Consider the following 16,481-nt stretch of genomic DNA (forward strand, 5'->3'; position numbering starts at 1 on the left):
ATGAGAGAAAGAAAAATTATCTCTGGGGAATTTGTGATTTTATGTGTACAGGTGTGTGAGGCTGTCCAGATGGTTCTGATTAAAAATAGCCCTTTTTCATGTGCATATAAAAAAATTATTCATGCAAGAGGGAATGATTTGTACTTAATAAATGAGGATGAGCATATAATTCTGACTTAACCTTTTCAAGATCTGTGTTAAAAACACAGGAAATAATGTGCAGGTATGAATTATGCCCTTCATACCGTGTTAACCAGCACATAATAGATCAAATCGGTTCAGCTTTCTGGAATAAACCAAATTGCGTCCCTGTTGTGCTGGAAACAGTATTTTTTATCCTAATTCTAGAGATGTCTGCCTGAAGTTGATAGATTTTTATACAACACAGGGGTGATGGCTGCTTTTCCTCACGCACTGTGACTGCATATTAATGATATGTCCTTGTTCAGCCTTAACACTTGAACATTTATGATAAATTATGTAGGCGGCTATTGTTGTCTCAAACAAAAATATAAAGAAAGGTGATTAATCAGAGCTAGATTGGATTCAAACCAGAATATGCTGTTTGCCACAGTTTGGAAATCTTCAAATATCATGGTAATTTTTAGCTTCTAGTGACCTTTTGTGTCTGTCATGGCACCACTTCTTCTGACCTTTAGTGGTATCTGGTATGGCACCACTTCTTCTGACCTTTACTGGTGTTTGTCATGGCACCACTTTTTCTGAACTTTAGTGGTGTCTGCCATGGCACCACTTCTTCTGACTTTTAGTGGTGTCTGGCATGGCACCACTTCTGCTGACCTTTAGTGGTATCTGGTATGGCAGCACTTCTGCTGACCTTTAGCGGTGTCTGTCATGGCACCACTTTTTCTGAACTTTAGTGGTGTCTGCCATAGCACCACTTCTTCTGACCTTTAGTGGTGTCTGTCATGGCACCACTTTTTCTGAACTTTAGTGTTGTCTGCCATGGCACCACTTCTTTTGACCTTTAGTGGTGTCTGGCATGGCACTTCTGCTGACCTTTAGTGGTATCTGGTATGGCAGCACTTCTGCTGACCTTTAGTGGTGTCTGTCATGGCACCACTTTTTCTGAACTTTAGTGGTGTCTGCCATAGCACCACTTTTCTGACCTTTAGCGGTGTCTGTCATGGCACCACTTTTTCTGAACTTTAGTGTTGTCTGCCATGGCACCACTTCTTCTGACCTTTAGTGGTGTCTGGAATGGCACTTCTGCTGACCTTTAGTGGTATCTGGTATGGCAGCACTTCTACTTACCTTTAGTGGTGTCTGTTATGGCACCGCTTCTTCTGACCTTTAGTGGCATCTGGCATAGTACCACTTCTTCTGACCTTTAGTGGTCTCTGGCATGGCACCACTTCTGTAGACCTTTAGTAGTGTCTGTCTTGACACCACTTCTGCTGACCTTTAGTGGTGTCTGGTATGGCACCACTTCTGCTGCCCTTTAGTGGTGTCTGGTATGGCACCACTTCTGCTGACCTTTAGTGGTGTCTGGTATGGCACCACTTCTGCTGCCCTTTAGTGGTGTTTGATATGGCATCACTTCTGCAGAACTTTAGTGGTGTCTGGCATGGCACAGCTTCTGCTGACCTTTAGTAGTATCTGGTGTGGCACCACTTCTGCTGACCTATAGTGGTGTCTGGCATGGCACGACTTCTGCTGACCTTTATTGGTTTCTGTCTTGACACCGCTTCTGCTGACCTTTAGTGGTGTCTGGCAATGCACCACTTCTGTGGATCTTTAGTGGTATCTGTTATGTCACCACTTCTGCTGACTTACAGTGGTGTCCGGCATGACACCGCTTCTGCTGACCTTTAGTGGTGTCTGTCTTGGCACCACTGCTATCCTATAGTGGTGTCTGGCATGGCACCACTTCTGCTGACCTTTATTTAGATCTGGTATGGCTTTCCATCCTCTTCTTTATCTGTCTTATTGGAAGAGAATGTGTCATCACTAAACCTGGACATTTGATTTAAAGGCAGCTCAGTGCATTCACAGTACATTTTGTCTTGGTATAAATTATTGCAATGAACATTGCAATTACCATCATAGAAGTGATGCTAATATCACACAAGTCATCTAGAAGGTATTGGGCAGGGCAAGTTTTAGGGTCTGTTGGTGGCTGTGGGTTTGCAGTACAGGAAGGGAATTCAGAGTTTGTTTCCTGCTTATCCTCTGTGTGGTACACAAGCCTGTCAAGTCCATCACATATTTTATCAAGATAATGGCACTTGATAAGTTAAAGTGGTGTAAGAAGACTATTCCTTCCAATTTGACATTTAACTTCGATAACTTCATAAAATGAACAGCTGTTGGACCTTGGTTCATGTGGCCAGTCCTTATAGCCAGTGTTCTTATTTCAGGTCAGACTTACTATTCTTGGGTGCATACCTGCACCACCTCCCAGACTGAATGGCAGACTGCAGCTTGCATGGTGGAAGTTTGTAGACAGTACTAATGATCTTTTGAAATGCAGATGTAAAGAAAATAATAAAAAACATATTTTTTATTAAAATGGAACTTAATTGTATCTGAGCACCACAATCTGAAAACACTATTTAATTAATTTTTATTATTCAATGCAAACTCACCCATCCGTCCATGTCTCCATGCTTTATTTTGTTAAGAAATCACTTTGAAAAACACCCCCCTAGTATTCCTAGCCATGGCAACCTTGATCAAGGGCAGATGATTCATGTAGCATTTACTTCCTGGAATCCATCTTTCCTCAGCTCAGACATGCAGGCTGGAAGGAAGGTGTGTTTGCTAAGAAAGCTTCTGTTCCCCTCCTCCAGATGAAAGAAAATAAATGTCCATTAGGACTCATGGTAAGAATGACATTATTTCGGCCTAGGCCAGGAATCAGGAAGCAACTAAAGAAATGTAAAAAAAGGTTTAGGACAAGTAAATTTGATATACCTTCTTATCTATTTACTAATGCTAGCTGCATAAGGATTACAAATAGTTACTGTTGATTGAGAGAGTTTATGTTCCATTTTAACATATTATATTTTCAGTGAGCATCCATTCAGAATTTAGATTGATAGATGACATAGATAATGGCTGATGAAGATATCCTACATAAATGCATAGTTTAGGATAAAAATATTCTACTTCCAACTACTTCAGATTCAAAAATTTGTGTTGTAGTTGTGTTAAAAATCAGTTTTATGGGGTAGTGGAGATCATATACTAGGGATGCACCGAAATATTGGTGGCCGAAATGTATCGGCCGAAAATAGTGTTATTGGCATTTTACCAACAGGAAAAAGGTGCCGATAATGGCTGCCGCAATGCACGATTTTACCTGCGATTTTGCCTGCCATTTTACCTGCGATTTGGCCATGATTTGGCCATGGTTTACTGTGATTTTACTGCAATTTTGCTGAGATTTTACTGCAAGTTTGCAGCGATTTTAGCGTGATTTTACCACATTTAGTGTGCTTTTATTAAGCCTATGTGACTAAAAAACGCATCAAAACGCAATACATGTGATGGGTTTTAAATGCATTTCAGACCTGGTTCACACCAATGCAGTTTGCGGTTTGTCCGTTTTGCATTGCATTTTGGCAAACAAGTTCTTGCATGAATTGGGCAGATTAAAAATGCAAATTGCATCAAAACCGTATCGCGTGTGTTTTTATTGCTGCATTTTCAATGTATTTCAGGCTTCAATCCCAATGCAGTTTGCGTTTTGTCCATTTTGCAGTGCATATTGCGATATGTTTTGCATTTTTAAAATTTTTGTTGGCCAACTTGTTGAGCAGATTAAAAACACACAAAAAAATGCAACGTGTGCATTTTTTATGTATTTTCAATGCATTCCAGGCCTGGTTCACACCAATGCAGTTTGCATTTTGTCCATTTTGCAGTGCGTATTGCGATACATTTTGCATTTTTTTAATTTTTGTTGACCAGGTTGTTGGGCAGATTAAAAACACACAAAAAAAAGCAACACGTGTGCATTTTTGATGTATTTTCAATGCATTCCAGGCCTGGTTCACACCAATGCAGTTTGTGTTTTGGCCATTTTGCAGTGCGTTTTGCGTTTTTGCAAGTGCATTTTTTACACATTTGTTATGCGTTTCTTTGAATTTTTTTTGGCCAACTTGTTCCTGGGCAGATTAAAAATGTGCAACGCATCAAAAATGCAACACGTGCAATTTTGATGCATTTTTGCATTTCAGGCCTGGTTCACACTAATGCACTTTTTGTTTTGCCCATTTTGCAGTGCGTTTTTGCACGTATGTTTTTACAGGCACATTTTTTAAGCTTTTTTATGTGTTTTGCGCATACAAACGTGGCAAACGTGGGTCTCTATTGAAGTCTGTTGAACCAAAAATGCAACATTTTGCTTTAAATAAGTCCCCGACCCTTTCCAAAAATGCAGCAGCTCAAAAAAGTCATAGATGTTAAAGTGTCCCATAGGAAACCATGCTAAATGGACTGTAGTGCATTTCTGCAAAAAGCCCTAAAAAATGCATTGGTGTGAACCAGGCCTTAATGGGGAGGTGTGTTTTTTGGTGCGTTTTTGTTTTTTTAAAGCTCCAAACATGCACCACAAATGTGGCAAGCAGGATTTTTAACACCGCAATTTAAGAGCAACAGACAAGTGTGAAGACACACATTGAATTTAAAGGGGTGCATTTTTCTTGAGCTTTTCTTGTGCCATTTTTTTTAACTCAAATACTGCTCAGTGTGAAAGCAACCTATTGCCCAAAAGGTGCTGAAAAATAAATGAATATTAATTTAAATTCATGATATTAATTAAAAATTCGAATTTAATACAATATTTTATATATATATCTATAGATAGATAGATAGATAGATAGATAGATAGATAGATAGATATAAATTTTAAAAACTGTCCATTTTGGTTTTTGGCCAAACACATCCTGAATTTTCAGTTTTGGTCCAAGAATTTTAATTTTGGTGCACCTCTAAAATATCACACGCCTTGTTATCCACAAAAAGGCAGAATTGGTGTAACTAGGTATTTTCTAGGTAAAGAATGTAAAAGTCTGGCACTATTTATTTGTGGACACTTTCATGGGTTTGCTTCTACCATTCACAATAAATTTTGTATCAAGTGCCGTTTATTTAAAATAGGTGCTTGTTGTTGTGGTCCTCTTTAAATTTTCTCACACACTTTGGGACAGTTAAAATTGTCCAGTGAGATGTGAGGGAACTTTCTGTAAGCCAAAGAGGCTCAGTAAATAAGGGGCTCATCAGGGGCGGACTGACAACTCATGGGGCCCCCGGGCAATATGGGATCATTGGACCCCTGTGTCCTTGCCCAAACTCAAAAAAGCCTATGAAAAAGATACCAGGGGCATCTCATGGGGCCCCCTACTGACCCCGAGCACTTTAAGTGGTTTGACTTTATTATGGCCAATTTACACTGATTTGCCTGATTGTGTAAAATTTTTTATTATTTTATTTGGAGTTTTGTGGGTGAATAGTGCTGAGTACAATCCAATGTTCCCTTTATGTATTGGAACACATTATAGTCTCTAAAAGTGAGGGTACAGAAAAGGCATATTTGAATATTCTTGTGTAATACCTACACTCCAAGGAGTTAACTTTAAACTGTGGTACTCATTTATTTCTATGGTGTAATTTGATTGTAAAACATTAATTTTTTTATGTTTGACATAATAAAAAAAGGATTCTGTCTCACGCCATTACAATTTTCTAGGCTGAAAAGAATTTCAAAATTATTACTATGTGATGTGATGAGATGTAAAATAAATAATGAAACAGGTCTGATATGGAAGAAATATGATACAAAACTTAGGGATTGTTTGATACAATGTAATGCAATATAAATGTTTTATTGTGTATGTAATATTAGTTCTGAGGGTTTTTTTTATCATTGGTTGTAGTGATCATGTGGAGTGATTTGTTATGTTATGGAACTTGATTTGCAACATGTGACTAGTGCTGTCAAAAGCTGTGAGATTTTGCTTGCATAGAGCATTGTTTGCAATAAGATCTGAAAAAGAATCTTGTGATCTTGTGGAGTGATATGATTCTTTTCCAGGGTATATATATATATATATATATATATATATATATATATATACATATGTATATATATATATACATTTTTTATATATATACATACATAAATGTATATATATATATATATATATATATATATATATATATATATATATGGCTTGTTCAAAAAGAGTAGACCACAGAATGAAGGTTTAGAAAGTACATCCCCAGTTAACGTATAAAAGTAAAACATTGATAAAATGGAAATAACCCATTAGCAACAGTTAACAGATTATATGGCCACAAATGGTTTGTTGTAACTATGTAACTGCAGCACCAGCAAGATGGGGAATAAAAGGCTTGTTGACTTATCAGCTCCCTCTGGGCCACTGGCGTCACAATACGGAATTATGTAAATAAATATATATACATAAATGGGTATAGACACCCTAATTTGAATGGCAATGGCTTAGAAAGCAAAGAGGTCCCTTTAACTAGAAATAGCAACTTGAGTCCTGAGATGTTTAAAGTATCTGATGTGATAGTAGTCGTTGTCTCCTGCTAGCAATTGTGGGGCCCATATACAGTAGTGAGTAGTGGCAATTCAATGAAGATAACAGACAGACTGTGATAAATGCTCAAAGCAAAGATCTCCTGGTACTGAGGTGTAAAGGTGTCTGCATGCTGTGTCTCTACAGTGTAGTCAGAAAGAGATTGGGCATCTCTCCCATAGATAGCCTCCTTGGAACATGGCTCTTGCACAGGCTCTTGGTTGTTCACACAGAAGTGAAGAGTTATGCCTGATAGCCTTTCAGCGCAGCAAGCAGAGATGACTGACTGAAGACTGGATAGTGACAGTACCGATGCAGAGAAGCTGATATGATCCTGGTGCAGCGACTGGTGTCACCGCTCTGCTGAACTGGTATGCAGAGTCCCACAGTAGTAGCCAGCAATCTGTCTCAGGAGGAGAACGACAGTCCCCCTATTCTCAGCTCTGAATCCTGGGCCAAGAGCGTGAGGCAGTCCCTTGCTGTAGAATATATAAGTTTTCCAGCATCCCTCTGTTTTCAGCTCTCTCTGATAGTTGTAGTCCAGTCTGCACTCAGGAACAAAGCATGTACTGGCTACAGGACTACAGATCCCAGAATCCTCAAGAGCCATATCCACTCTGCTAACAAGAAATGATGTAGCAGTCTCAGTACGGGGCACTAGGGGGAAAATTAATAAATTGTAGTCCCATTAATAAGTGTCTTTAGGTGTCTTAATGATCCTAGCTACACAGGTATTCCAGTGAAGGTAGTACTTTTAAATCAATAAGCCAATAGCTGAAGAATGAATACTACTTGGAGCTGGTGCTGTGGATAGCAGGAGTCAGGACATAGGGGGGTGCAGTAGTAATTCACTTTCAACATTTCTTATCTCGACAACCTCTCTGTTCTCAGTAGCTCATCAGTCTATTTCATCATCAGATCTCAGGACTTCAGGTTAAATTCTAAGACCACCCACCTATGTGCTGGAAAGGATGTGGAGAAAAAGGAGTACAATGGCACATATATGGTGGGGTTGCCCAAAAATACAGGATTACTGGAGGGAAATATGCAGGATAACTGTACAGAGAGATCCATGAAGGTGTTTATGCTATAACTTTGAGCCTTCAGCGAAACTATATAAAAAAAAGCTACAATTTCTGGGGAAATTGTGTGAAGTGTTCTTGCCTGCTCACACACCTGGGTTCCTATGACAACTCACTCTACAGCAAGGGCGGAGAAGAGCGGTTAAAAACAAACTGCTCCAACTTGCTCACTTCACTGGCGGTTGCCATCTTCAAACGGTTGTAGTTTATAAAATTATAAATCCTACACCGAAGAGTTTTATATTGTGAAAATCACAAGACCCAGACCTACATTTTGTTGCATAGTATGTCTCTGAAATGTTAAAAATGAAGGCACAGTTGCAGTTTAGATATTGCCCTTCAAATTTCAGCTGTCTAGAGTGGAGTTTCAATGAATGTCAATGGGCGGCGTGAGTTGCAAACAAATGGTTATATTGTGAAAACTATCAGGACTATGGCTTAGCCGTGGACATTTTTAGTGGCAACAGGGATAGCTGAACGTGTTGATATAAGATTTGTGTAGGTGGGCTTGATAATGAGGGAGTGATGGCAGTTTAGAAATCATGTCCTGATTTTTCAGCTCACACTCTAGCTTTTGTCAGCTCCCACTCTAGTTTTGAACATTCCACCATTCATTCCGATGGGGCCAATTTCACCACAAAAACGCAGATATTTTGTGAACCATTCGGCAAAACGTTCCATAAAGTAATAGCACACCAATCGGGAACAATCCGCACGTTTCCGTATATTACTCTGTATGTAGTGTAAAAACTGTGGGAGGAGTTAGGGTGGTAAATTTGGCTATAATAATAAGAATATATATGTGAGATACCAGTAAGTGGTCTTGCCATGCAAGAACAATTAAATAGGGTATTCTATCATCTAATTAGTGCTGCTAAGGGTTTGATTCCCAACTTCTGGCAGGTTCCTGAAGCACCAAGAATTAACGAATGAATAAATAGAGTTGAAAATATTTATAGGATGGAAAAGCTATGTCATGGAGGAGGATAAAATGGAAAAATTCAGGAAAACATGGTGTAGTTGGCTGAAATTTAAATCCTCTGAAATATATATGGAACTGGTTGGAATTGAAGGGGATGTTTAGAAGTCAGGAGAGAGCCTTAATGGAGAATTTGAGGGAGAGCAGTAGCAGAGATAGATAGATAGATAGATAGATAGATAGATAGATAGATAGATAGATAGATAGATAGATAAACATGAGAGAAGATATAGTTCAGGAAATAGGCTGTTAATGGGGAAAATGGGTTGGGGGCGTAATATCGGGGTAAATGGAATGTGTATATGTGAAATATTTTTATAAATGTGTTGGGTTTTTTTTGTACTGGAAAATCAAAGTTAAATTAAAAAAAAAACTAAGTCCACCCACCCCTTTCACCACCACAGCAAGCAAGTGCCCATAAAGGGTAAACACTGCTGTTCTTGGCAAAAATAAATAAAACATATGCAATACATCTACGCAATACATGTACATTTCCCCAAGTTGTATCCCTTAAAATTGCCGAAAGTACAGAAAACTACCTGTTGATCCTCAACTGTGCCTCTGCCGCACTGAAATCCTGAACAGTGTTATCAGCTGTGCCCACTTCTCTTCTGGCTCTGCCCACGTCTTTTCTGCAGAACCACAGGACACCTCCCCTATATGTTAGGAAGATTAGAAGAGTGGGAAAGTGTTTTGTAGTTTAGCAGATAAAACCTAGGCAGGACTAACACTACTTGGCATTTCAGTACAGCAGAAGCGCTGTACTGTCAACCAGGGGCGGACTGACAACTCATGGGGCCCCCGGGCAATAGGGGATCATGGGGCCCCTGTGTCCTTACCCAAACTCAAAAAAGCCTATGAAAAAAGTACCAGGGGCGTCTCATGGGGCACCCTACTGACCCCGGGCCCTCGGGCAGTGCCCGAGTTTCCAAATGGTCAGTCCGCCCCTGCTGTCAACTCAAAAGTTAAGAGCACACCAGATTTCTGGAGGATCTACAGGTATTCTTCTGTACTTGCAGGGTTTTTAGGAGACAGCCTATTGGTAGAAGTGCACGTACTGCAGAGATACAACCAGTGGCATAACTATAGCTATTGCAGCCCACGTGGCTACTCTGGGACCTTAGAAAGGCTACTAAAGACATATTAAACATAGAAAATATGTATGCAGAAAAATAAAAAAAATAGGATAAATCCAGTATGGTATCATTACAGTGTTACTAAACCCACTACAGTAAAATCAGTCTGTATATGCTGTTAAGCATGCTTGTTATACTCACTGTGGAACCTAAGGGGTTAATCCTTCGCATTGTTTAAAAAGGCTGTTTGTTCCTGTCTTCTCTGATCTTCCTCTTGTCCTACTGTCCCCAAACCATCTGCTGATAGTACAGAGCTCTAGGAGTCATTCTGCACATGCTCAGTTTGATGTGTATTACTAGAGAATTTTTTTTATTCTTGGGAGAATGCATGTGATGTGCACTTTCCAGACAGAGGGTCAGGGGTCCTGCAGCCTCATAGGACAATCAGGGGAGAATAAAAACTCCTCCTGCAAGTTTTAACCAGTGCTCTGCTGGACACTGATAGAAGTCACAAGGCTGCTCTAACTGCTGATGAGTAAAGGTATTTTGCAGTTTATATTTACTAAAATAATTGCATTTCCATGTTGTGTGTACTGTGGGAGACCAGATATACATAGTGAATGCAGGGTCCTGGGCTTAGTAACCTTTTCAGGATTGGAGAGGTTGCTGTTAACACTGACCCTGTACTTTTGTGACGTTTCCAATAATGAAGAACTGACTTTAGGAATCTACAGGATCAGGATAATTGCTAGTCACAGATCCCCTTTGCGGGCTATGCAGAAAGAAATATTTGTTTAGTTGTCTTAAGGTCACCATACACATTACAAACTAACCATATAATCTTTGTACAACCAATTTTGGATATATCACAACTATGTAACATCAGCACCTACTTAATCCAACCAAGCAATTTGTATCCAATCAGGCAGGCCCTTGCACTACTTTGATTACACAATCTGATTGTGTTAGAACTTCTGGTCATCTTGGCCAGCACTTGAATTAACCCTGTATGCCTAATACTGTCTTCATCAGACAATAAAAAATATGTGTGTCCTCTCAAATAAAACCGGAACGGACTGTATTCCTGCAAAAAGTTTAAAGAAATGCGTATTACCCTTCATTCACATCAAGCCCGACTTTGAAACCGTACGACTGAGGCCTGGTACACACTGGATGTGATTTAAAATCGTGCCTTTTGTTGGCAATTTCACCACGTTTTCTGAAGATTCGTTTGCAACTTGTGAAGATTTCTTGCATTTTCCATTGCGTTTTGCAGTGCGATTTCTATTGTAGTCTATGTATGTGAAATCGCAACAAACTGCAGAAAAAGTAATACAAGAACTACTTTTGAAATCGCGCTTCAGCAAATCGCGTATTTTAAGACACATTCACATTCATCAGATCCAATTTCAGGTACGATTTCAATTCCCAAATCGCACCTGAAAACGCAGCGGTGAGAACCACGGTTTAGTGTTATAGAGAAACACTGGTAGTAACAAAAAATATTCTCATAATTTTTATTTTTGCTACTACAACAATTTTTTTTAATTTTTACTTACTAATAAACCACTGCTTTCAGCACTTGCTTCTAGCAATAGAAGCGTTGGGAGGAATTAGGATTTACAATGTGCACTGTTGCCTCCCTCCTACCCCCATCTTCTTACACCTTCTATCCACAGCAATGCTCACTAGTAGTGTAGAAATTATTCTGATAGCTTTGCCGCTACCTGTCCTTCATTTTGGCACACGTAATATAAAGATCAAGAGATCACTGGGGGGGTCTTTTCTAAATATTACTATGGGGCCCCATGATCTGTTGTTACACCCCTGGATGCACTTATCTCTATCTGTAGAGATTATACAGGGTGGCAGGGATGTGCAATATATATATATATATATATAGATATATATAAACAATGCAGATCTCTCCTCTGTCAGCACAAACAGACTGCTTCGTATTGCTCTGCACAGTAGAGCAATACAAAGCAGCTTGTTTCCCTAGTAAAATACAGACAGCACACACATTAAAACATAACAGCACACAGTTAACCCCAGATGTTAGCCCCTTCCTGCCAGGTGTCCTTAGTACAGTGTCAGTGCTTTTTTTTTTATCAATTATCACTGTATTAGTGTCACTGGGGATGTCAGTGGCAGTTCTCCCCCAGTGTCAGAATGCCGCTGCAGTCCCACAATAAGTCGCTGGTCGCCGCCATTACTAGTAAAATAAAAATTACAGTATATATACTGCCATTTGTAGGCGCTATAACTTTCACGTCAACAAATTAATTTACACGTATTGGGATTTTTTTTAGCAAAGACATATAGCAAAATACATTTTGGCTGAAATTTGGGCCGAAATTTGATTTTAAACTTTTTTTATTACCAGACATGTTTAATAACAAAAAGTCAAAAGTATTGTTTTTATTTTTCACAATTGTTGGTCTTTTTTTGTTTATAGCACAAAAAAAAAAAACGGACAGGCGATCAAATACCACCGAAAGAAAGCTCTATTTGTGGGAAAAAAGGACAAAAATGTAATTTTTGTCCAACGTTGCATGTTCGCACAATTGTCAGTTAACGTAATGCAGCACCGTATCGCAAAAAATGGCCTGATCAGGAAGGGGGGTAAATCCTCTGGAGGGCAAGTGGTTAATGTCTTTTCGCCTAAAATCAACATAACATTTAAAAGAGAAGTATGGTGTCACAGCTGCTGTCCCTGCTCTCCCTCGTCTTTCCCCTCAGGCCCCCCTGCTGTTTCTCCTGTCCCTGCTGTCCCTCGTCCTTCCCCTCAGGTCCCCCCTGCTGTCCAGGCATGGCTCTTTGAAGCCGAGCCTCAGGACGAGAGGTGCAGGACCCCTCTCACCTCCTGCAGAGATGAAAGGCTGGAGCCGCACGAGCCCTGACATCCGCAGTACGGGCACAGGAAGTTCCCACGTTTGTGGATGTCCCTGGACAAAGGCCGCGTTCACAGAGGCGCCAGCTCTGGCCCGCCCCGGTTGCCTAGGCGACTAGGGGGCGTCCGAAATCAGCTTAAGGAGCTGATGCCAGGCGCTCCCGGGGTATTCACCGCTGTGCAGCCACTGAAGGAGCCCCAGCTGCGGCGGGACCTTCATGGCCAGACTGTGCAGAGACCCAAGCCTGCCTAAGACCCCCCCAGAGCAGGGGAAGACTGCCTGCTAGCCACCAGGGATCCAGAGACCCCCAGAGCAGGGGAAGACTGCTGGATAGCCACCAGGGATCCAGAGACCCCCAGAGCAGGGGAAGACTTCCTGCTAGCCACCAGGGATCCAGAGACCCCCAGAGCAGTGGAAGACTGCCTGCTAGCCACCAGGGATCCAGAGATCCCCAGCCTAGGGGAGAGAGTGCGGGACTGCCTGCCAGCTGCCAGGGATCCAGAGACCCCCAGCCTAGGGGAGAGATTGCGAGTTGCCTACCAGCTGCCAGAGATCCAGAGACCCCCAGTAGGAGACCAGGCACCCTGTCACATCCATGAGTATATGCTCTCTCCCTGCTTCACTTGAACTGTTCCTGTGCTGACCCCCCCCATTGGATTACAATTGCTACAGAAACTCCTTGGCTCTCGGTGTTGGACTTTAAGTGGGTTGGCCCCTCCTTGCCGCCCTTTACTGGCGTATTCACCCTCCCTGCGAACTCCCTTATTCAGTGACTGTCATCTGTTTGCCTTAATAAAGCTTTGTGCGTTTGCCATCTACTCTGTGTGTTCTGTCCTGCCTACCTTCCGTCACATATGGGTTTTATTTTTTTTCAAAATTACACTTACCTAGGTAGATGCAGCATTAGTCTGATGCTGCATCTGTCCTCTGCCGGCTCTAAGAGTGAGAACTCAGAGATCACATGACTGCTAATCGCTGAGTTCTCACCGCTGCTGTGAGCAGAGAGCGATGACTGTCATTCACAGCTGTCTTCTCTGCCCCCCACTCCACTCACTGGAGCACTGGGCTACGGAGGGGAAGGGAGCAGATGATTCAGGCTTGCTGAGAGGCTGAGCCAGCTGCCACTCCAGACTCTGGGGTGGTTCCCGACTTTAAAGTCGGGATCTTTCCCCAGCCTTGACCAGCTGAGTGAAGTTGAAATTGGGTCACAGGAGTGGAGAACAAACTGCACTCTTGTGATCCACAAGAGAAGTACAACCAAAAAAGCTTTGGCAGTACTTCTCCTTTAATAAAAGTGAAAAACATTTTGGGTTTTTTTTTGGTAGAGTGGAGAAGGCTTAACCACATGCATCTGTTATAGTGCCTGGGCCTGGATGGGGGGGGGGGGTGCAGAGTTGAGCAGTGACCGCCTATGTAGTTAAATCAATCTCTATTCAGCACTCCATGAATCTGGACCCACAGAAGCAATGACAAATCAGCCTATCATTGCTGTCACTTGTAAACAAAGAGGTGGCAGATGAAAGCGTCCTCTTCTGGGCTCTGAGTTAGATGATGTCATCAATCAGAGCCCAGCAAAGGAAGTGGGTTGTGGAAGCATTTTTATGTGTTCTCATTGGTTACAGTAGACGGCAGCGACTGGCTGCCACACTGATGGAGGTCTGGATGGAGCACAATATAACTACATAGGCACCCATTAGGCATCATGCCTAGGGCCTAGTGTTACTTCATCTCACTCATTTAGAGAAGTGAACAGAGTAGATAAGTCTCAGCCTAAGCACCTTCAAGTTATTTCTATTGGGGCCCATTCAAATGGTTGGTCCGTGTTAGTGCATACAAATCAATGTGCATTATCCTTAAGTGCGTTGCATTAAGGCAGCCCATTCATTTGAATGTAATTTGAAGCATCACACCACTGCTAAAAGGTACAGAAACTGCTTTATTCCAATAGATGTCAGGGGAACACTCTCAAGAGCATTCGACGTGCTTTGGGAATCCAAAAACAGCCCCTTTATTAGGGCTTGAGACTGAAAACAATGTAAATGGACTAGAAGTGAACAGGACCCTTAATGGTATTTCTTCCAGTGTAAATACAAGAACAGATCTTGTCGGCAGCTGGTTTGAGCTGCCTAACACACCAAAAAACTGTATAAAAGGGAAGAGGTGGGGAGCTCTAGAAGACAATACAGATATGCAACCCAACAGATGGTCATATATAAATAAAAAGGTTAAATGGGATAGGTTGTGGCCAATTGGAATAAAACATCTATATGTACAAAAATGTCCTTATATGTACAAGTCCAAAGGTGAATAACTCCTGCTAATGGATGTTGATCCCGGAGTGTATGGTGTAAGTGGCAGCAAGTTGTCAGAGTAAGAAGCAACACTAATGCACAGAAGGACACAGCGCCGCTGTGTTTTCTTCTTCCAAAAAGTTGTATATACTATTTTCCTAATGCACTGTACAACAATGCACGATACTGCATTACCTTGTATTGTAGGGTGCTGCAATTCCCATCTGTTTACGAGATGCATTGGGTTCCCTTCAGAATGAATTGCACCGCATCACACCAATGTCCATTATCGCAGTCCAGTGGTGTGAACTTACCCTTAAAGAAAATGTATCATCACATATGAAAAATGTTAGATAAATCCTCCAAGGGACAAAGGGCATGTTGCACCTTGTCCCATTCTGGTCCATGGTTCCTTTAAAGAATAAGTTTACTTTTGAACAATGTACACATTTTTCTTTTTCTCCAACCTCCTGACTACTTAAAGCAGAACTCCAGTTACATCTTTTTTTTATCATGCAGTGGGGCTGTGCCCCGATTGCATGGGTCAGATGTTCATTTTTCCTAAGGGTGAGATCTAAGCTTATACTCACCTGACCCACCGATCCTACGGAAATCTGCGCTCCCCCACGGTGCAATAGTGGACTGTTCCTGTCTGTGGAGTGCGCATTGAGCATCCTGATATCAGAAACAGTCCATTTACAAAACCGCTGGACCGTGGGGGGGGGGGGGGGCAGGACCAGAAAGGACAGGTCTTGTGCGAGAAGGTCAGGTGAGTATGTCTTCAGTGTCCTCTCCCCTAGAATAAAATGAACATTTAACCTATGCAGTGCTGAAACAGCCCCACTGCACTGGCAATTTTTTTTTCATGGATTTCTGTTTTAAGTCCCACCCTCCCCCTCCATAGATCTGTACTTATCACAATATTACCGCCACGTCCTCTTCAGTTCTTTGTCATCTGCCATGGTAATCAGGGTTTTGAACAAAGCAGTTTTTTTTCTTTTTCACCAGCCCATTTATTGCTGTCAATGCCCTTACTGGGAAGATGCACCTCTCTATTTGTACTGGTGGCTACAGTCACAGTGAAAATTATAGAGTTGTCCCCAGAAGAAGAGATGGAAGAAATCCTTTAATGGGGACACTTGTTACAGTGATAACTGTCTAAAAGGGGAGTCCCCTTACATCCTGTTGCATTTCTGAGACAGGAAGTCAAGGGAAATTTCCTCAATGGTATACAGATAGCACAAAAAAAACCTAGCAGACGGTTTAACTCTTCCATACATGTACACTTTATATTATGTGCTTTTCTGTGCCTAAAGTCCTTATGCACACTGATGTTTCCTCACACTGCTAGCGTTAGCTGGGTTTACAGTCGCTTTAAAAACGTGAGTTTTTCAGTGTTTTTGCATGGTGTTTATCCGCGTTTTACCGCATTTCAGCATTTTTACAGCTGAAAAACTCCTCTAGAAACCCACTAGTTTTGGGGGGTTTTTCCAGCCAAAAAAACGTCCCAGCCAAAAAACGTTGATTACAGCCTATGTGTGCATGGACACATAGGATAACATGCTGGGGAGTTTATTGACTGTAGAA

The 16,481-nt window shown here is 41.4% G+C and overlaps 1 protein-coding gene across 1 annotated transcript in view; it reads left to right on the forward strand.

Moving 5' to 3' along the window:
- CPNE4 (copine 4) overlaps positions 1–16,481 on the forward strand; it is a 560,705-nt gene that overhangs the window by 439,215 nt on the left and 105,009 nt on the right. The window lies entirely within an intron of this gene.

This window comes from Staurois parvus, unplaced genomic scaffold (assembly GCF_062004578.1).
Source record: "Staurois parvus isolate SC_StPar_1 unplaced genomic scaffold, SC_StPar_1.0 ptg000670l, whole genome shotgun sequence".
In the NCBI taxonomy this organism is placed as follows: Eukaryota; Metazoa; Chordata; class Amphibia; order Anura; family Ranidae; genus Staurois; species Staurois parvus.